The sequence below is a fragment of the Prionailurus bengalensis genome, chromosome C1 (genome assembly GCF_016509475.1).
Source record: "Prionailurus bengalensis isolate Pbe53 chromosome C1, Fcat_Pben_1.1_paternal_pri, whole genome shotgun sequence".
Taxonomy (NCBI): domain Eukaryota; kingdom Metazoa; phylum Chordata; class Mammalia; order Carnivora; family Felidae; genus Prionailurus; species Prionailurus bengalensis.
This window is the reverse complement of record NC_057345.1, coordinates 142,288,680-142,310,144: the sequence shown is the minus strand read 5'-3', so window position 1 is coordinate 142,310,144 and position 21,465 is coordinate 142,288,680. Positions and strand designations below refer to the sequence as shown.

General features: G+C 37.6%; 1 pseudogene; it reads right to left on the bottom strand.

Moving 5' to 3' along the window:
- Positions 1-3,872: 3,872 nt before the first annotated feature.
- LOC122479481 overlaps positions 3,873-21,465 on the bottom strand; it is a 34,106-nt pseudogene continuing 16,513 nt past the window's right edge.

The following is a 21,465-nucleotide window of genomic DNA, read 5'->3' as shown; positions in this document are numbered from 1 at the left end:
CACCAAATGCGAGCACTACGTGGTTCTCAATTATACCTAGTGTTGGCCATGTCTGTCTGTAATTGAATGTGCAAGACTACTTAGAGAAGAAGAAAGAAAGAACCAAGGCATTGTCTCTAAAAAAGAAGCCATGAGTGAAAAGTTAAGAGAATGACTTACGTTAAAAGTAATATATTAGAGATTGTCTTAGCTTCTCCAAATGTCATCTCAATCAGTATTTGCCCAGGTATTAGCCAAGAATTTATTATGGTAAAAAAGGACAACCAAAATATTCATTCGTGGAGTATGGTGATAACCAAGGCAGTGACGGGGGTGGGGGTGTCCTCATTTCATGGATGGCAGCTTGGCCATATCCAAGGACAACATTGATTTCCAAAGGAAACATTCCACTCACTACCCCTCACCTTTTTTTTTTTTTCACTTGATGAATTGTGGAATCATTCATTCTCTGGAGGTTCCAGTAAGAAAAGCAAATTATATTTAAATGAACACTTGGCATTTGGTTCAGCAAGCTAATGTGACCTGGATTCATTTTTAAGACGTTCCATTTTTTTTAGTAGAGGGAGTCATCTTTCTGTGGGCCAGATTCAGGTCCAATTTCTTATTCAGCTCTTGACTTAAATTGAATAAGTCCTTATTGCAAGTAGACTGCTTGGCTGTGTGTCTCCTGGAATTGATCTCCTCGAGGACTTAAATGTTCTCAGTTAATGAGATGCATTCTTGTTATTGCTTATAAAGTCACTAATAATTTTCTGAGAATCTATATATAAAATTTATTATAAGTGTGTATTCACCCATACAATAACTTGAGTAGCTATTTTCCCATTAAGACAAACTCTTGGCTAATGTATTTCAGTAGAAGTTTTATTCAAAAGGGTTACTGCTGGTCACTGGAAGTATTTTTTCATATTTAATTTTATATAAGGCAATTGGTTATTTATAGACTTGTTTATAGATGACTTATTCCACTGTTTATAGCTATAATTAGGAAATGTATAAAATCAATTGTTAAGGAAGTGTGAGTCAGTAGCACAGCTCTTTCAAGAGTATGAATATGAAATCTGAAGATTTTATAGAGAGATGACTCTCCTGCAGTTCCTTCACTAAGCATCTGTTCTACTTTGTGTGACTGTTTATCCTGGCCTTTCTGAAGCATAGAACCAAAGTCAAGGGGAATAGAAGGGCTCAGAGTTAACCCTATGTCAGGGAACAAGCTGAAGCTAATTGTTCCACCAGGGGTTTGAATCCATGACCTTGACCTCATTATATCAAACTCTAACCAACTGAGCTAACTAATAAGGAAGAAACCTATGAGAGAAACCTGATGTCAACTCTAAAGCATTACATGTTATCATGTCACCCCAGCATCACTGCTTCAGTTGTCACCATTAACTAAATTTGGAAACCATCTTTTTAGGAGAAATTTTTGATATGTCTTACAAAGTTAGAAAATTCTTCAGGCTTCAACAGTGTAGATTTGGTGCCATCACAAACTCATAGGGAATGATAATAGTCTCTGGACTTGATAGATAGTGACTGATATTTTCTTTTTTTCTTTAAACAAATTTTTTTTAGTGTTTATTTATTTTTGAGAGAGAGAGAGAGACAGAGCATGAGCAGGGGAGGGTCAGAGAGAGAGGGAGACACAGAATCCAAAGCAGGCTCCAGGCTCTGAGCTGTCAGCATAGAGCCTGACTCAGGGCTTCACCCCACAGACTGTGAGATCATGACCTGGGCCGAAGTCGGACACTTAACTGACTGAGCCACCCAGGCAACCCACGACTGGTATTTTCAAAAAGAAGGAAAGACTTCTTTTCTATTATATGTGTTGCAATGAGAAAATGCCACAAGGTACTAGAAGTATTGCCATCATCATTCATTTCCAGAGGGAAAGTCAGAATTGATTTGAATTCCTATTGACTCATAATCCTGGGCATGTTAGAAATGTGTCATTCATTCATCCTTTTAATCAAAAATATTTACTGAGCTTTTTCTTGGTGGCAAGAATTGTCTTAGGTGGTGGAAATGCAGAGATGACCAAGATGGACAAAGCTGGGTTCCCATGGAGCCTACAGTATGGCAGGAACATAGTCAATAAACAAGTAAGCAAATACATGAAGAAGAATTGATCATTAACTGCTGATAGTACCTGATCAGCTTTTCATATTGAGGTTTTCTCAAACTTCAAAAATATGTTTTCCTAGAGGCATAAATTGTTGCAAATTGTAGATAAGCTGTTGTGTATGTGGACTGTTGAATGCAATGAGATGAAAGTGCTCTACAATACCGCAGTCGAAATATGAAGCCTTTTTACAGTTTTCGTTAAAGACTTTGGCTCTCAAATCACACACACTTACGTTCAAATCCTACATCCTTCACTTGTTAGTGTTATGAACTCAGGAAAGTTTTTTTAATCTTTTTGAATGTCCGCTTGCTGGTCTGTTAAGGTGGTGCACATTTGCTGTATTAACTAGTACAATATAAGTAAAACACATGTTACTTAGCAGGTTCTCAAGAAATAATTCTCCTTTCCAGTGAAAAAGAAAGATACAGTGTTCTTACAATAACCAGGTGAAACTTATTTTGACCATGAGGTCTAAAAAATTTAGAACTACAGTAAAGAATTTGAGCTATGTTACTGTGCAGAGTGATTTTATTAAAATACATACAATTCCCTCAAGAGCGTTGTTGGCCTTAACTGTAAAGGCAGTTCCATTAAAACCCTGCTTTCCAAGATAAAATGAACATTTGATAAATCATATTTAACTTTTCAATAGTGATTTATAATAGTCTTTATCTGAAGATATTTTTCTTCCAACTTTCCAGAGTTGAGGAACAGAGCAGACAATAGGTTAAGGGGAGAACTCCATGTTTAACTTAAAACTTTTCATCTCTGTGCTCTAATTTAAGCATTCCTTCTTCAGGTAGAGGTTTGGTATTTGAAAAGCGAAAGAATCAAGTTTCTTAGCGCTCTGTGGCCTGAAACATTTATCAAAATAAACCCCAGGAGCTGGGCCCTACACTGGCCTTTGGAGGTTAGAAGAATGTTGTGCATGTGGCCAGGGGTGTGAGAGAGGGGAGATGATTGCCCCTGAGGGACTTGCTTTCTGGACGCTTCTGTGCTTCAGTCAGGCTGTCTCTCTATTAGTAACAAAAGACTTGCCTTCCTTAGCCCTAGGCATCTGGCTTCATTCCCAGATGCTGCTGTGAGGCCAGAGTAAAAGACACAGAAAATATCTGGGTGTTTTAGAGTCGATAATACTTGGTGTAGTAATGATGATAGTAATAAAAATTAGATTAGTTATTATATTTATAAATATGAAATATTTAATATTAATATATTTATACCTATAAATAGTATTATAAGTGATAATTGTATGAAATAAAATAACTATTTATACAATAAAAACATTGTTATGAAATAATAATATTTTGGCATACTTACTAAGAACTTCACACACATCAACTCTTTGAAATTCCAACCCAAATATTTTGATTCAGGTGCTGTTATTTCCCTATTTTACAGAAGGGGAAACCAAGATGTAGTTTAGTGAAGTAATTTCTCCTAAGTCACCTAGCAGGGAAATGAAGATAGGAACCAAGGCTGTAAACCTCTGAAGTTTAAGTTCTGTCTCACACACACTGACAAATCTACATTCAGCTTCATTTTCTATTACTGATCCGGTGACTTGAAGTTTCAGTAACATATGAGATGTAAAACATCAGCAACGTAATCAATTGTGATCAATGATGCTAAAAGAGCAGTGTGTTCCTTCCCCAGAAGAAATACTGAGAATGCCCATCCCTTCTCCATCCTAGCTAATGTTGCGTGCTTGGGATGGTGTTCTAATTTAATTAGCAAATACAGTAAATCAATTGAGTAAAGAGGAGGAAGCGTTTGTGATTTGGACAGAAAATTCAGATCTGCTCAGCTCAGGGCTGAGCAGATAGATGGCAATGGAGTGGTCCACAATGTAATCCTGGTCCTTGTCCTTGGGGCCTGCACTGTAGTACATGCAGTAGCTGTGCCTCACTTGGGCTACCTGCTCAGCAGAACCAGTCAGGCCCAGCAACCATGGGTGGAAGTCCTGTAGGTAGCAGGCCATGGCTGAGACAGAGTCCCACTCGGGGTCCACAGTAACGAAGATAGGCTGCACCAGGGGCAGGCGGGCTCAGCCTCCAGCTACCGTACCACCTGCACCAACTTCTCCAGCTCATCTGGGCAGATGTTGGGGCAGTGAGTGAACCCAAAGTACATCAACACCCACTGACCCAGAAGTCGGCTTTGCAGTGAGCCTGTCCTCCCCGCCCCCCCCTCCGCCTTCAGCAGGCTGAAGTCACCAGCCCAGCCCCAAACAAGGTGGTGATCAACTGCCTAGTTTGAAGCCCAGGGCCCTGGGGCCAGCTCTGCCTGCCTGTGTCTCCAGGGCTCTGCCTTGACAGGAGCTGGCATATGTTGGGCCTTGCCTCCTGGGGTCCAAAGGAGGGCTGGGGGCTTCAGATGACAGAGCCTGTGCCAAGCCTTGGGTAGCCAAACCAGATCTATGGGACGCAGCAAAGGCGGTCATCAGAGGAAAGTATATAGCAATCCAGGCCTTCCTAAAGAAGGAAGAAAGGTCTCAGATACACAACCTAACCTTACACCTAAAAGAATTGGAAAAAGAACAGCAAATAAAACCCAAAACCACTATAAGACAGGAAATAATAAAGATTAGAACAGAAATTAATGCTATTGAAACCAAAAAAAACCCCAAAAAAACAAAAAAACAAAAAACCAGTAAAACAGATCAATGAAACCAGAAACTGGTTCTTTGAAAGAATTAACAAAATTGATAAACCACTAGCCAATCTAATCAAAACAAAAAAGGAAAGGACCCAAATAAAATCAAGAATGAAAGAGGAGAGATCACAACCAACACAGCAGAAATACAAACAATAATAAGAGAATATGATGAGCAATTGTATGCCAATATAATGGGCAATCTGGAAGAAATGGACCAATTCCTAGAAACATATACACTACCAAAACTGAAATAGGAAGAAATAGAAAATTTGAACAGACCCATAACCAGTAACGAAATTGAATTAGTAATAAAAAATCTGCCAAAAAACAAGAGTCCAGGGCCAGATGGCTTTCCAGGGGAATTCTACCAAACATTTAAGGAAGAGTTAACACCTGTTCTCTTGAAGCTGTTCCAAAAAATAGAAATGGAAGGAAAACTTCCAAACTCTTTCTATGAGGCCAGCATTACCTTGATTCCAAAACCAAACAGAGACCCCACTAAAAAGGAGAACTGTAGACCAATTTCCCTGATGAGCATGGATGCAAAAATCCTCAATAAGATATTAGCCAGCCGGATCCAACAATACATTAAAAAATTATTCACCATGACCAAGCGGGATTTATACCTGGGATGCAGGGCTGGTTCAATATCCGCAAAACAATTAACATGATTCATCAAATCAATAAAAGAAAGGATAGGAACCATATGATCCTCTCAATAAATGCAGAGAAAGCATTTGACAAAATACAGCATCCTTTCTTGATAAAAACCCTCAAGAAAGTAGGGATAGAAGGAGCATACCTCGAGATCATAAAAGCCATATGTGAACGACCCAACGCTAATATCATCCTCAATGGGGAAAAACTGAGAGCTTTCCCCCTAAGATCAGGAACGAGACAGGGATGTCCACTCTTGCCACTGTTATTCAACATAGTATTGGAAGTCTTAGCCTCTGCAGTCAGACAACACAAAGAGATAAAAGGCATCTAAATGGGCCAGGAGGAGGTCAAACTTTCACTCTTCACACATGACATGCTACTCTGTATGGAAAACCCAAAGGATTCCACCAAAAAACTGCTAGAACTGATCCATGAATTCAGCAAAGTTGCAGGATATAAAATCAATGCACAGAAATTGGTTGCATTCCTATTCACCAACAATGAAGCAACAGAAAGAGAAATCAAGAAATCGATCCCATTTACCATTGCACCAAAAACCATAATACCTAGGAATAAATCTAACCAAAGAGGTGAAAAATCTATACACTCAAAACTATAGAAAGCTTATGAAATAAACTGAAGAAGACACACAAAAAATGGAAAAAGATTCCATGCTCCTGGATAGGAAGAACAAATATTGTTAAAATGTCGATACTACCCAAAGCAATCTACATATTCAATGCAATCCCTATCAAAATAACACCAGCATTCTTCACAGAGCTCAAACAAACAGTCCCACAATTTGTATAGAACCAGAAAAGACCCCGAATAGCCAAAACAATCTTGAAAAAGAAAACCAAAGCTGGAGGCATCACAATCCCGGACTTTAAGATGTATTACAAAGCTGTAATCATCAAGACAGTAGAGTACTGGCACAAAAACAGACACTCAGATCAATGGAACAGAATAGAAAACCCAGAAGTGGACACACAAACGTATGGCCAACTAATCTTTGACAAAGCAGGAAAGAATATCCAATGGAATAAAGACAGTCTCTTCAGCAAATGGTGCTGGGAAAACCAGACAGCGACATTCAGGAGAATGTACCTGGATCACTTACACCATACACAAAAATAAGCTCAAAATGGATGAAAGACCTAGATGTAAGACAGGAAGCCATCAAAATCCTCGAGGAGAAAGAAGGAAAAACCTTTTAGATCTTGGCCGCAGCAACTTCTTAGTCAATGCGTCTCTGGAGGCAAGGGAAGCAAAAACAAAAATGAACTACTGGGACCTCATCAAAATAAAAAGCTTCTGCATAACGAAGAAAACAATCAGCAAAACTAAAAGACAACCGACAGAATGGGAGAAGATATTTTCAAACGACATATCAGATAAAGGGTTAGTATCCAAAATCTATAAAGAACTGATCAAAGTCAACACCCAAAAAACAAATAATCCAGTGAAGAAATGGGCAAAAAACACGAAGAGACACTTCTCCAAAGAAGACATACAGATAGCCAACCGACACATGAAAAAATGCTCAACATTTTTTGATGAGCTCAACATGCTCATCATCAGGGAAATACAAATCAAAACCACAATGAGATACCACCTCACACCCGTCAGAATGGCTAACGTTAACAACTCAGGCAACAACAGATGGTGAGGAAGCAGAGAATGAGGATCTCTTTTGCATTGTTGGTGGGAATGTAAGCTGGTGCAGCCACTCTGGAAAACAGTATGGAGGTTCCTCGAAAAATTAAAAATAGAACTACCCTACAACCCAAGAATTGCACTACTAGGCATTTATCCAAGGGATACACATGTGCTGTTTCGAAGGGACACATGCACCCCAATGTTTATAGCAGCACTATCAACAGTAGCGAAAGTATGGAAAGAGCCCAAATGTCCATCGATGGATGAATGGATAAAGAAGATGTGGTATATATATACAATGGAGTGATAGTTGGCAATAGAAAAGAATGGAATCTTGCCATTTGCAACTATGCGGATAGAACTGGAGGGTATTATGCTAAGCGAAAGTAGTCAGTCAGAGAAAGGCAAAAATCATATGACTTCACTCATATGAGGACTCTAAGAGACAAAACAGATGAATATAAGTGAAGGGAAGGAAAATTAATATAAAAACAGGGAGGGGGAGAAAACATAAGAGACTCATAAATATGGAGAACAAACTGAGGGATTGTAGGATGGGGGATTGGCTAAATGGGTAAGGGGCACTAAGGAATCTATTCCTGAAATCATTGTTGCACTATATGCTAACTAATTTGGATGTAAATTTTAAAAAATAAAATTAAAAAAAAATTAATGAGAAAAAATTATTAAAGCTATTTAGGAAAATTATTAGGCACATTCTATTAAGCTGAGCATATGTGCATCTCACAACCCAACAAATGCACTTCAGGTGCATATATATGAGGAATTCTGGCACTTGAGTTCTGGGACACGTGTACCAAAATGGTCATATAGCAGCAATAATAAAGCCTCAGACTAAAACCAACCAAAATGTCCCTCAACACAATGGATAAATAAATTTTGACATAGTCATACAGTGGAATATTATAAAATAGTGAAAATGACCTACAGCTACATCTATTAACATAAATGAATCTCAAAACAAAAATATAGGAGCAAAGCAAGAACAAAAAATGAAGTCACAAAAGAAATAGAAGAGTATGATTCCATTATTTAATTTCAAAATCTGGTTGAACTAAAGAATATAATCTTTAGCAATGCATACAAAGATAGTAAAATTGTGAAGAAAAGCAAAGTAATGGTAAACCAAAATCAGGATAGGTGGGGGTTGGGGCAGAGAGGAGGAGATTATCAGAGAGAGGCATACATAGATGATTTGAGTGGGTTTCTAAGGCACTGATAGTGTTCTTTCTCTGAAACTGAGTGGTGAGAACATGTGTAAGCCTTTCATTATTATTCTTTAGGCTATACATATATGTGAAATAAAGTCTTACAAATGTGTATATTGAACAACAGCAAGAGTTATTAAAGACGTATCTTTGAAGGCATGGGGCTCAGATAGTTTTGTAAGTGAGTTCAAACAAACATTACAGGTCAGATATATCTCATCCTAATCCAACTGTTACAAAGCAAAGAAACAAATACAGAAAATGTCTACATTTACTTATAATCATAATCTTGATATTAAAATCTGAAAAAGAAAGAATGCCCTGTAAAACCAACTACAGATCAAAGATAAATGTAAAATCAGAATTACTTATATCCAGCAGCATGTTGAAAACCATTGTGATAATGGCTCAATGGTCTCCAAATGCCCATATAAAATGGAAGTTATATAGATACTAGATATGCTAAGAGAGGGCCACTAAGAAGATAAGTGATACTTATCTTCTTGGCATGCCTATTTTTTAACATTCTGCATTTTAAATTGTGAATTGTATAGGTCTTTATCTAAACCTAAGCAAGTTCGTATTGACTGATCCTTAATAAACAAAATGCCCACTGAACTTTGGAAAAAAAAATAATGGTTAGAGATATGAAATGCTGTCTTCAGCTGGGTTAAAACAGTTTCATTGCAAATATGCACTCTGCAAAGTAGTGAACTTCTTGTCACCAGTGGTAATCAAATAGAGGACTGTCATTCAAGAGATTTCTCCTTGGAAAAGCTACTGGAACTGATACTTGTGAAGCTTCCAGCCTGGAAGTGGTGCACTTTTGTGAGTTAAGTGTTTCCTTTGAGTAGTTCCTGGTCTTTTGAGAAGACCGTGACGTGAAGCCCACACATATTTACCGGCAGCATTTAAGCAAGAAATAAGGGTGATAAAACAGGTGTGAAGTCCTCTGACTTTTACACTTAGAATGCCCTACTTTACTTCAGTTGTGGAGTCCAGTGGTTGCTTACTGTAATTGAAATTCCCCTAGAGAAAACAAACAAGAACTTTCCCAGTACAATACAGAGAAGGTAGTATGTTTTATTTTGAAATATTAGTATTTTAAAATGTGCTATTTTAAAATATTAGTATTAAAAATATTAGTATTTTAGAATGTGCTATGTCAAAGCTTTCTCTAGCATTGTTTCTTTTCTCTAGCATCCTTTCTTATTTTACAAGTAGAGCCTGAAATGTCATTGTCTTTCCCAGTCACAAAATCTCACCTCCTCTGAAATTGAATAAAGTTAAAAAACAAAAAATGAAACCTCACATGTGTTTGTTAACATAGATTTATTAATATGTGCATGTATGAAATCCATGTACATATCTAAATATGCTTGCAACAGATAGAGAAGTAGTCTTTGATGTTACTTCAAGTAATCACTGTGAGTTCTTTATATGAAAATGTTTTCCCTACTGACAAAGAACCTTGGCTTTTAATCAGAGTTTCAGTCCCACAAAGCAACTAAGGTATATCTGATATATATTCTTGAAAACCAAAGTTCTGGGAATCATAGACCTTTCCTGCATTTGTTATTTTGGTTATTATTTTTTTTAGTAGTAGAGGGATTTCTGGTTATTTTTTCTAATAACTCTTCTCTGTCTTCCTGACTTCTGTTAAAAATTTTTTTCAACGTTTATTTATTTTTGAGACACAGAGCATGAACGGGGATTGGGGCAGAGAGAGAGAGAGGGAGACACAGAATCTGAAGCAGGTTCCAGGCTCTGAGCTGTCAGCACAGAGACTGATGTGGGGCTTGAAACTCACGAACCATGAGATAGTGACCTGAGCCAAAGTTGGATGCTTAAACGACTCAGCCACCCAGGCACCCCTGAGCTGGTCTTGTATGCCAAGTATTATCTTAGTCACAGTAATGTACAGTTGGGAGAAACCTAGATATTCTTCAGTAGCAGAGAGGATTGTGAAAGCCAACAACCTCAAACAATCCATAAGGAAGGAAGCTGTTTACCTAGCCCCTAACAGTTCTAAATTAGTCATGGTAACAGAAGAAAGAATTTTCCCAAGAGAGAATTGCATCAAAAAGTGTAAAAGGGACTCTTCCTTAGGCACTATTAAGAACTTCCTGTTTGGTTGCCTGGTGGCTGAGTCGACTACTGCTCAGGTCATGATCTCATGGTTTGTGAGTTCAAGCCCCACATCAGACTCAGAGCCTGGAGTCTGCTTTGGATTCTGTGTCTACTTCTCTTTCTGTCCCTCCACCACTCATGCTCTCTCTCTGTCAAAAATAAGTGAACAGTAAAAAAAAAAAAAAAGAACTTGTTTAATGAACAACTATTACCTCCTTTTACATATTTGAACTTTATTTACTTTCTACATATGGTTCTGCTTAGGGGAGTTAGCCTTTGCTGCAGTTGCAGGAACACTGGTCCTCATTAGACAAGTCAGACTGGGAACATTGAGGGGGGTTGATTTTCAACCCCAAAGGAAAAATGCAAATGTTCAAACAGAATGTTTGGCAGCATTAACTAAACCCACGTTAACTTTAAGAACATTTAGTGAATCATTCACAATTAATTTCTGAATCATTTTGGAAGAAATAGATAGCATGAATAGCAGTTTCATCCTTCCTGATGTTAATAGTACTCCCACAGAAATAACATTACATCCCACTGCACCCTGGGGATCAGAACAGCGCCCCCTTTGTCATATTTGTGCACGCACTTAGAAATAGTAAGTTTGTGGGGTGCCTGGGTGGCTTAGACGGTTAAGTGTCCATCTTCGGCTCAGGTCATGATCTCTCAGTTCATAAGTTCGAGCCCCTCGTTGGGCTCTGTGCTGACAGCTCGGACCCTGGAGCCTGCTTCAGATTCTGCATCTCCTCTCTCTACCCATTCCCCGCTTGTGACTCTGTCTCTCTCTGTCTCTCAAAAATAAATGAATAAATGTAAAAAAAAATAGTAAGTTTGCTCCAAAAGGAAATTTGCACAGAGTTCCCTGGCTTCATCAAAAACCTTTTCAGTCAAAAAATATTGATGGACTATTGTTCTAGGCTTTATAAGGAAGGCAGAGTTTCTGTCCTCACGAAACTTACATTGTATTTGAGCAGAGAAATTCAAATTAAAAATAGTGTTATATCACCAATGAAGGCAGTCAGACTTGGGAGGAATTCTCCAGCTCTTATGGATGCATGTATGTGTTATCAGTGTTGTTCCACAGATGCCATTTTAATTATTTCTTAATTAGTCCATGAATTCCTTAAGGAACAGGAACAGTGTTCTGTAAGTCTTTGTGTCCTCTGCAGCTTTTAGTACACATTTGTTAAGATCTTGGAGAAATTACTTTCTCGTCTTTGTGAGTTGTTTTCTCCTGTTGTCCAATGTCTCAGAAATTTTCTAGGAAAACATCTGGGTTTTCCCATGCTGTGATGTTGTCCTTCAATAGGTGAGATAGCATTTTTTTTTTTTTTACCGTAAGTGGATGATATGGCATTTTCTAATCAGAGACTCTTAGGAAGGAAATTAGCATTTTATAGCTATTAATTCATCCCTTGTCCCTAAGCAGAAGTGTGACATGTTCCCACCTGTCACCTATTCTAAAGGCTGGTGATATTTTAGTCACGTCTTCAATAAAGAGCTGCATATGAGGGTGGTCCCAGATTGTATTGTTCACTGTTGGTAGAACTGAAGCAAGAATTCTATTTGTCAGAGCTATGCCAAAAATAACCAAACCATTTAAGACTGTATCGTCATGAATGCAACACCCTGGCAAAGCAGTTTAAGTCCATAGGCTTCAGTGTTTCAGATGTTAACAAACAGTAAGTCCTTGCAGCCTAACAAGTTGGAGTGAGGTGCTGAAGAGATAAGTAGGCTTTGAAAAAAGATGGAAATGGCTTAGAACCAGGGCCAAATGTCTTACTTGCAAAATGATTACATTACCCCGAAGTCCACCCACCCCTCATTTTTATCCTTTTCATGGCTTTTCAGAAATGAATGCCAGTAAGCTTTTCAGTGCCATTACCACCAAGTTAATGTTTTTCTATTGTGGAATTCAGGAAATCGGAGGCTCAGAATTAATTTTTGAAATTAAGAAAGACTTTTAGTGTAGATTAGGCAAACTTGTCTTTGTGTAGCTCTTGGTTACAGTGACAGAAGAGTATTTCAGTCAATAGGTATTTGTTCCTTTTAAAATTTAACATATGCAAGGTGCCTGGGTGGCTCAGTCAGTTGAGCGTCTGACTTTGGCTCAGGTCATGATCTCACAGTTCATGAGTTCAAGTCCCACGTTGGGCTCTGTGCTGACAGCTCAGAGCCTAGAGCCTGTTCCGGATTCTATGTCTCCCTCTCTCTCTCTCTGCCCTTCCCCCGCTCATGCTCTCTCTCTCAAAAATAAACATTAAAAAAATTAAAACTTAACATATGCTATGGCTTAATAAGATTCTTCCAAGAGAAATCAGAAAATAAATTGTCCAGAGGAGTCCTCTTGGCTCTATTATGAATTTCTGACTATATATAGTTAATATTAATAGGACATGGGTTGGGGCCCATGTGGAAGAAATCTATGCTATCAACATATCTTGAAATACTGTGACTGTTAAAGTTACAGGTAATGAATCAATCATAAGTATATAAGCTGTTACTCAGGGGTAGATTCATATTTTGGATTTATGGGTTAATATTATCCCCCTTCTATATAGGAGGAAATAGTAGCTGTTTAAACAGAAAAACAAAAACAAACTTTATAGTCATATGATATCTCCTGTTTTAGTATCAGTTGGGCACAATTTAGAAATATAATTTGGGTAAAATTATGTCTCAGAATAACTCTGTAAATATTACTATAAAATTCTGCTGTCTGGAGGCAATACCAATGGACCATGAAGATGACTCCCAGTTAGTGAACAATGACAGGGCTCAGGAGAATGAGACAGTCTTTCATCCTGCCCCTGACTGGGGCCCAAATTCTTGGACTCAGTAAAGGAGCAGTTTGTTCCCAGATGTGCAATGATGGAGTGAGAGGTGATGCTGAAGGTCACCTATTTGAGAACTCTGTTTAGGGGCTTCTGATTCTAGCTGTGATGGAGTACCTCTTACCAACCTACTCTTTCTGATATCAACTATAAAAGATGGGTAAAATTCTAGGTAAACAAACAAAAACAAAAATCTTCATGGACTCATTGAAGAATAACTAGACAGCCAGGACTTGAGGGGCTAAGACCTCATAGAGAAAAAAAAATATGTGGAGGTGAGTTTTATATTCATTGCTGCTTTTACCCCCTCAGGACATGGCACACAGGCTGAAAAGAAACCAATGTCTTTTGAGTTCTGGCAGCCTCACTGGTTGTAAAATAAAAATTTGGAATTTAAAGCTACTAAGACAACTAGGACCTGAAAGATCTTTGTACTGAAAAGAGAAATCTGCAGAGAATCGCATGCAGCACTCTTTGTGCAGTTTTCCTTTGAGTCATTTGGTTACTTCTAAGCTGTATGTGCACAGGATGAGACACATAGAAACTCAGCAGAATACAGTTGTAAAGAGGCGACAAAGCTAAGCTGTACATATTTTGACAAATTGATGGTACTGAGAAAAAACTGGAATTCAAGTTTGCCAAGAAGGGTCCCTCATAAATACATCTGGCTTTCATGTGAGACCGTAAAGGGCCATCCCCTAGGAAAAAAGACAAAGAATGGAAGGTCAGCAAATTTATGAGGTCAGCATAACCTGGAAATTAAGACCTAGCAAGGAAATTACAAAAAGGAAAATTTTAAAACCAATTTCTTATATAAGTATAGATTAAAAATCTTAAATAGAATATTAGCAAATCAAACCCTTCATGACCAAGATGAGTTTATTCTAGAAATACATGGTTGATTTAATATTAAAAATTCAATCATCATTAATATGCCACAGGAAGAATTTTTTTTTTTTTTATTTTTTTTTTTTTTTATTTTTTTTTATTTTTTTTTTCTGAAATTTATTGACAAATTGGTTTCCATACAACACCCAGTGCTCATCCCAAAAGGTGCCCTCCTCAATACCCATCACCCACCCTCTCCTCCCTCCCACCCCCCATCAACCCTCAGTTTGTTCTCAGTTTTTAACAGTCTCTTATGCTTTGGCTCTCTCCCATTCTAACCTCTTTTTTTTTTTCCCTTCCCCTCCCCCATGGGTTCCTGTTAAGTTTCTCAGGATCCACATAAGAGTGAGACCATATGGTATCTGTCTTTCTCTGTATGGCTTATTTCACTTAGCATCACACTCTCCAGTTCCATCCACGTTGCTACAAAAGGCCATATTTCATTTTTTCTCATTGCCATGTAATATTCCATTGTGTATATAAACCACAATTTCTTTATCCATTCATCAGTTGATGGACATTTAGGCTCTTTCCATAATTTGGCTATTGTTGAGAGTGCTGCTATGAACATTGGGGTACAAGTGGCCCTATGCATCAGTGCTCCTGTATCCCTTGGATAAATTCCTAGCAGTGCTATTGCTGGGTCATAGGGTAGGTCTATTTTTAATTTTCTGAGGAACCTCCACACTGCTTTCCAGAGCGGCTGCACCAATTTGCATTCCCACCAACAGTGCAAGAGGGTTCCCGTTTCTCCACATCCTCTCCAGCATCTATAGTCTCCTGATTTGTTCATTTTGGCCACTCTGACTGGCGTGAGGTGATACCTGAGTGTGGTTTTGATTTGTATTTCCCTGATAAGGAGCGACGCTGAACATCTTTTCATGTGCCTGTTGGCCATCCGGATGTCTTCTTTAGAGAAGTGTCTATTCATGTTTTCTGCCCATTTCTTCACTGGGTTATTTGTTTTTCGGGTGTGGAGTTTGGTGAGCTCTTTATAGATTTTGGATACTAGCCCTTTGTCCGATATGTCATTTGCGAATATCTTTTCCCATTCCGTTGGTTGCCTTTTAGTTTTGTTGGTTGTTTCCTTTGCTGTGCAGAAGCTTTTTATCTTCATAAGGTCCCAGTAATTCACTTTTGCTTTTAATTCCCTTGCCTTTGGGGATGTGTCGAGTAAGAGATTGCTACGGCTGAGGTCAGAGAGGTCTTTTCCTGCTTTCTCCTCTAAGGTTTTGATGGTTTCCTGTCTCACATTTAGGTCCTTTATCCATTTTGAGTTTATTTTTGTGAATGGTGTGAGAAAGTGGTCTAGTTTCAACCTTCTGCATGTTGCTGTCCAGTTCTCCCAGCACCATTTGTTAAAGAGGCTGTCTTTTTTCCATTGGATGTTCTTTCCTGCTTTGTCAAAGATGAGTTGGCCATACGTTTGTGGGTCTAGCTCTGGGGTTTCTATTCTATTCCATTGGTCTATGTGTCTGTTTTGGTGCCAATACCATGCTGTCTTGATGATGACAGCTTTGTAGTAGAGGCTAAAGTCTGGGATTGTGATGCCTCCTGCTTTGGTCTTCTTCTTCAAAATTCCTTTGGCTATTCGGGGCCTTTTGTGGTTCCATATGAATTTTAGGATTGCTTGTTCTAGTTTCGAGAAGAATGCTGGTGCAATTTTGATTGGGATTGCATTGAATGTGTAGATAGCTTTGGGTAGTATTGACATTTTGACAATATTTATTTTTCCAATCCATGAGCAGGGAATGTCTTTCCATTTCTTTAAATCTTCTTCAATTTCCTTCAGAAGCTTTCTATAGTTTTCAGCATACAGATCCTTTACATCTTTGGTTAGATTTATTCCTAGGTATTTTATGCTTCTTGGTGCAATTGTGAATGGGATCAGTTTCTTTATTTGTCTTTCTGTTGCTTCATTGTTAGTGTATAAGAATGCAACTGATTTCTGTACATTGATTTTGTATCCTGCAACTTTGCTGAATTCCTGTATCAGTTCTAGCAGACTTTTGGTGGAGTCTATCGGATTTTCCATGTATAATATCATGTCATCTGCAAAAAGCGAAAGCTTGACTTCATCTTTGCCAATTTGGATGCCTTTGATTTCCTTTTGTTGTCTGATTGCTGATGCTAGAACTTCCAGCACTATGTTAAACAGCAGCGGTGAGAGTGGGCATCCTTGTCGTGTTCCTGATCTCAGGGAAAAAGCTCTCAGTTTTTCCCCATTGAGGATGATGTTAGCTGTGGGCTGTTCATAAATGGCTTTTATGATCTTTAAGTATGTTCCTTCTATCCCGACTTTCTCAAGGGTTTTTATTAAGAAAGGGTGCTGGATTTTGTCGAAGGCCTTTTCTGCATCGATTGACAGGATCATATGGTTCTTCTCTCTTTTTTTGTTAATGTGATGTATCACGTTGATTGATTTGCGAATGTTGAACCAGCCCTGCATCCCAGGAATGAATCCCACTTGATCATGGTGAATAATTCTTTTTATATGCCGTTGAATTCGATTTGCTAGTATCTTATTGAGAATTTTTGCATCCATATTCATCAGGGATATTGGCCTGTAGTTCTCTTTTTTTACTGGGTCTCTGTCTGGTTTAGGAATCAAAGTAATACTGGCTTCATAGAATGAGTCTGGAAGTTTTCCTTCCCTTTCTATTTCTTGGAATAGCTTGAGAAGGATAGGTATTATCTCTGCTTTAAACGTCTGGTAGAACTCCCCTGGGAAGCCATCTGGTCCTGGACTCTTATTTGTTGGGAGATTTTTGATAACCGATTCAATTTCTTCGCTGGTTATGGGTCTGTTCAAGCTTTCTATTTCCTCCTGATTGAGTTTTGGAAGCGTGTGGGTGTTCAGGAATTCGTCCATTTCTTCCAGGTTGTCCAATTTGTTGGCATATAAGTTTTCATAGTATTCCCTGATAATTGTTTGTATCTCTGAGGGATTGGTTGTAATCATTCCATTTTCATTCATGATTTTATCTATTTGGGTCATCTCCCTTTTCTTTTTGAGAAGCCTGGCTAGAGGTTTGTCAATTTTGTTTATTTTTTCAAAAAACCAACTCTTGGTTTCGTTGATCTGCTCTACAGTTTTTTTAGTTTCTATATTGTTTATTTCTGCTCTGATCTTTATTATTTCTCTTCTTCTGCTGGGCTTAGGCTGCCTTTGCTGTTCTGCTTCTAGTTCCTTTAGGTGTGCTGTTAGATTTTGTATTTGGGATTTTTCTTGTTTCTTGAGATAGGCCTGGATTGCAATGTATTTTCCTCTCAGGACTGCCTTTGCTGCGTCCCAAAGCGTTTGGATTGTTGTATTTTCATTTTCGTTTGTTTCCATATATTTTTTAATTTCTTCTCTAATTGCCTGGTTGACCCACTCATTCGTTAGTAGGGTGTTCTTTAACCTCCATGCTTTTGGAGGTTTTCCAGACTTTTTCCTGTGGTTGATTTCAAGCTTCATGGCATTGTGGTCTGAAAGTAAGCATGGTATAATTTCAATTCTTGTAAACTTATGAAGGGCTGTTTTGTGACCCAGTATATGATCTATCTTGGAGAATGTTCCATGTGCACTCGAGAAGAAAGTATATTCTGTTGCTTTGGGATGCAGAGTTCTAAATAGATCTGTCAAGTCCATCTCATCCAATGTCTCATTCAGGGCCCTTGTTTCTTTATTGACCGTGTGTCTAGATGATCTATCCATTTCTGTAAGTGGTGTATTAAAGTCCCCTGCAATTACCACATTCTTATCAATAAGGTTGCTTATGTTTATGAGTAATTGTTTTATATATTTGGGGGCTCCGGTATTCGGTGCATAGACATTGATAATTGTTAGCTCTTCCTGATGGATAGACCCTGTAACTATTATATAATGTCCTTCTTCATCTCTTGTTACAGCCTTTAATTTAAAGTCTAGTTTGTCTGATATAAGTATGGCTACTCCAGCTTTCTTTTGGCTTCCAGTCGCATGATAAATAGTTCTCCATCCCCTCACTCTCAATCTAAAGGTGTCCTCAGGTCTAAAATGAGTCTCTTGTAGACAGCAAATAGATGGGTCTTGTTTTTTTATCCATTCTGATACCCTATGTCTTTTGGTTGGCGCATTTAATCCATTTACATTCAGTGTTATTATAGAAAGATACGGGTTTAGAGTCATTGTGATGTCTGTATGTTTTATGCTTATAGTGATGTCTCTGGGACTTTGTCTCACAGGGTCCCCCTTAGGATCTCTTGTAGGGCTGGTTTAGTGGTGACAAATTCCTTCAGTTTTTGTTTGTTTGGGAAGACCTTTATCTCTCCTTCTATTCTAAATGACAGACTTGCTGGATAAAGGATTCTTGGCTGCATATTTTTTCTGTCTAGCACCCTGAAAATCTCTTGCCAATTCTTTCTGGCCTGCCAAGTTTCAAAAGAGAGATCAGTCACGAGTCTTATAGGTCTCCCTTTATATGTGAGGGCACGTTTACCCCTTGCTGCTTTCAGAATTTTCTCTTTATCCTTGTATTTTGCCAGTTTCACTATGATATGTCGTGCAGAAGATCGATTCAAGTTACGTCTGAAGGGAGTTCTCTGTGCCTCTTGGATTTCAATGCCTTTTTCCTTCCCCAGTTCAGGGAAGTTCTCAGCTATGATTTCTTCAAGTACCCCTTCAGCACCTTTCCCTCTCTCTTCCTCCTCTGGGATACCAATTATGCGTATATTATTTCTTTTTAGTGTATCACTTAATTCTCTAATTTTCCCCTCATACTCCTGGATTTTTTTCTCTCTCTTTTTCTCAGCTTCCTCTTTTTCCATAACTTTATCTTCTAGTTCACCTATTCTCTCCTCTGCCTCTTCAAGCCGAGCTGTGGTGGTTTCCATTTTGTTATGCATTTCGTTTAAAGCGTTTTTCAGCTCCTCGTGACTGTTCCTTAGTCCCTTGATCTCTGTAGCAAGAGATTCTCTGCTGTCCTGTATACTGTTTTCAAGCCCAGCGATTAATTTTATGACTATTATTCTAAATTCACTTTCTGTTATATTATTTAAATCCTTTTTGATCAGCTCATTAGCTGTTGTTATTTCCTGGAGATTCTTCTGAGGGGAGTTCTTCCGCTTGGTCATTTTGGATAGTCCCTGACGTGGTGAGGACCTGCAGGGCACTTCCCCGCCACAGGAAGAATTTGAGAAAACCACGTGGTCATCTCAGTAGATTCAGAAAAAGCATTTGATAAAATTCAATACCGTTCATGCTAAAATCTCCTAGGATCTAGAAATAGAAATAACTGTTTTTAACTATTAATGGATATCTCTAAAAAACATACATAATAGGGAGATAGTAAATGCCTTCTTTCTCTAAGTCAGGAATAACACAAGGATGTTCAATATCACCATTTTAATTCAATATTGTACAGGAAGGTGTAGCCAGTGCAACAGACAAAAAAAATGAGTCTTAAGAATTTGAAAAATTTTAAATTTCATTATTTGGAGATGATGTGATTATGTTTATAGAAAATCCAAAATAATCTATAAACAAAATACATTAGGCTTGATAAATGAATTAGCAAGGTAACTAAATACAAGGTAACTATAAAAAAACCTATTTTTTATATAGCAGCAATAAATATACAGATAATTCATTTAAAAAATGATACTCTTTACAATGACATAAAAACATTAAACACCTAGAAATAAATAAATCAAACAAAAAACTACAAGATATTATTGAGGTAAATGAAAGAAGAACTAAGTAAAAGAAGGGATATGCTATTTCTAAAGATTAGAAAATGCAATGCAAAGATATCTGTTCTCCCTAAACTGATTTATAGATTTAATGCAATCTCAATCAATATTCCACTAGCACTTATGGGTGTCTAGGTAGCTTAGTTGGTTAAGTGTCCAACTCTTGATTTAAGCCCAGTTCATGATCTCATCATGGTTTATGAATTTGAGCCCTGCATTGGGCTCTGCGCTGAGTGCAGGGCCTTCTTGGGATATTCTCTCTCTCTCTCTCTCTCTCTCTCTCTCTCTCTCTCCCCCTCCCTCTCTTAAAAATAAATAAATAAGCTTAAAGAAATTCCACTAGCACTTCTATAAATGAAAATTGATAAGGTAATTCTAAAATTTTTATGGAAAAGCAAAAGATCTAGAATAGTCAAGACAATGTGAAGATCAAAATTTGAGGACGTAAGCCACCAAATGCCAATACTTTCATAAAAGTCTAAAATTGAAGCATTATTTTTTTGGCACAAAGATATATAAATAGACCACTGAGCAGAATAGTGGGTCCAGAAATAGATCTACACATATACAGTCACTTGACTTTACAAAGATGTAATTTTAATGCAATGTAATTTTAAATTACAAAGACGCAATTTTAATGTAATTTAATTTTGAGGAAAAGATTTTAAAAAGTAAATTGAAATAGATTAATTGAACTGGATTATGCACATGGAAAAAAATATCTTGACTCCTACCTTATACCGTACAAAAAATTAATTCTGGATTGATTTAATGTATGTAGTTAGTTAAATATAGAATGCTGAAATGTAATATGCTTAAATGTGAAAAGTAAGACAGTAAGTTTTTTAAAGATGATCATACAACAAGATTTCCATGACCATGGGTTGAGGAAAGATTTCAAAAAAGGACACAGAAACACTAAAGGATAAACTTGACATATTGTGTGTGATTAAAAATTACAAAATTCTGTTAATCAAAAGATACTATGAAGAGAGTTGAAACAAACTTAAGCCATAGAGGGGGAAAAGCAGTTTAAATTGCATATATCTAGCAAAGATTACTATGAAGAAATAGTAATAAAGAAATAGGAAGACAATCCAAATAAAATAGGCAAAAGACTTGAATTGGCAGTTAGGAATATATGCAAATTGTTTATATGAAAGGACATTCAACATCATTAATTAATAGAGTTATGCACGTTATATCCACAATGACATAGCACCACCCATTCAACAGTGACTACAATGAGAAGAAAAAAAAAAAGAACAGATAACGCCAATTGGTAGTAAGAATGTAGAATAATGAATTCTTCCACACTGCTGGGGGAATGTAAATTGGTACCTCTGCTGTGGAAAACAACTTGCAGTATCTACTGAAATTAAATACACATAAACCTCATGTCACAGAAATTCCAATCTTAGGTATACACCTAACAGAAATGCATACATATGTTCACCAAAAACATATACAAAATGTTTATATTACCATTATTTGCAAGAGTTCCAGAATGTAAATAACCCAAATGTTCTTCAGTAAGTTGTGGTATATTTTACAATAGACA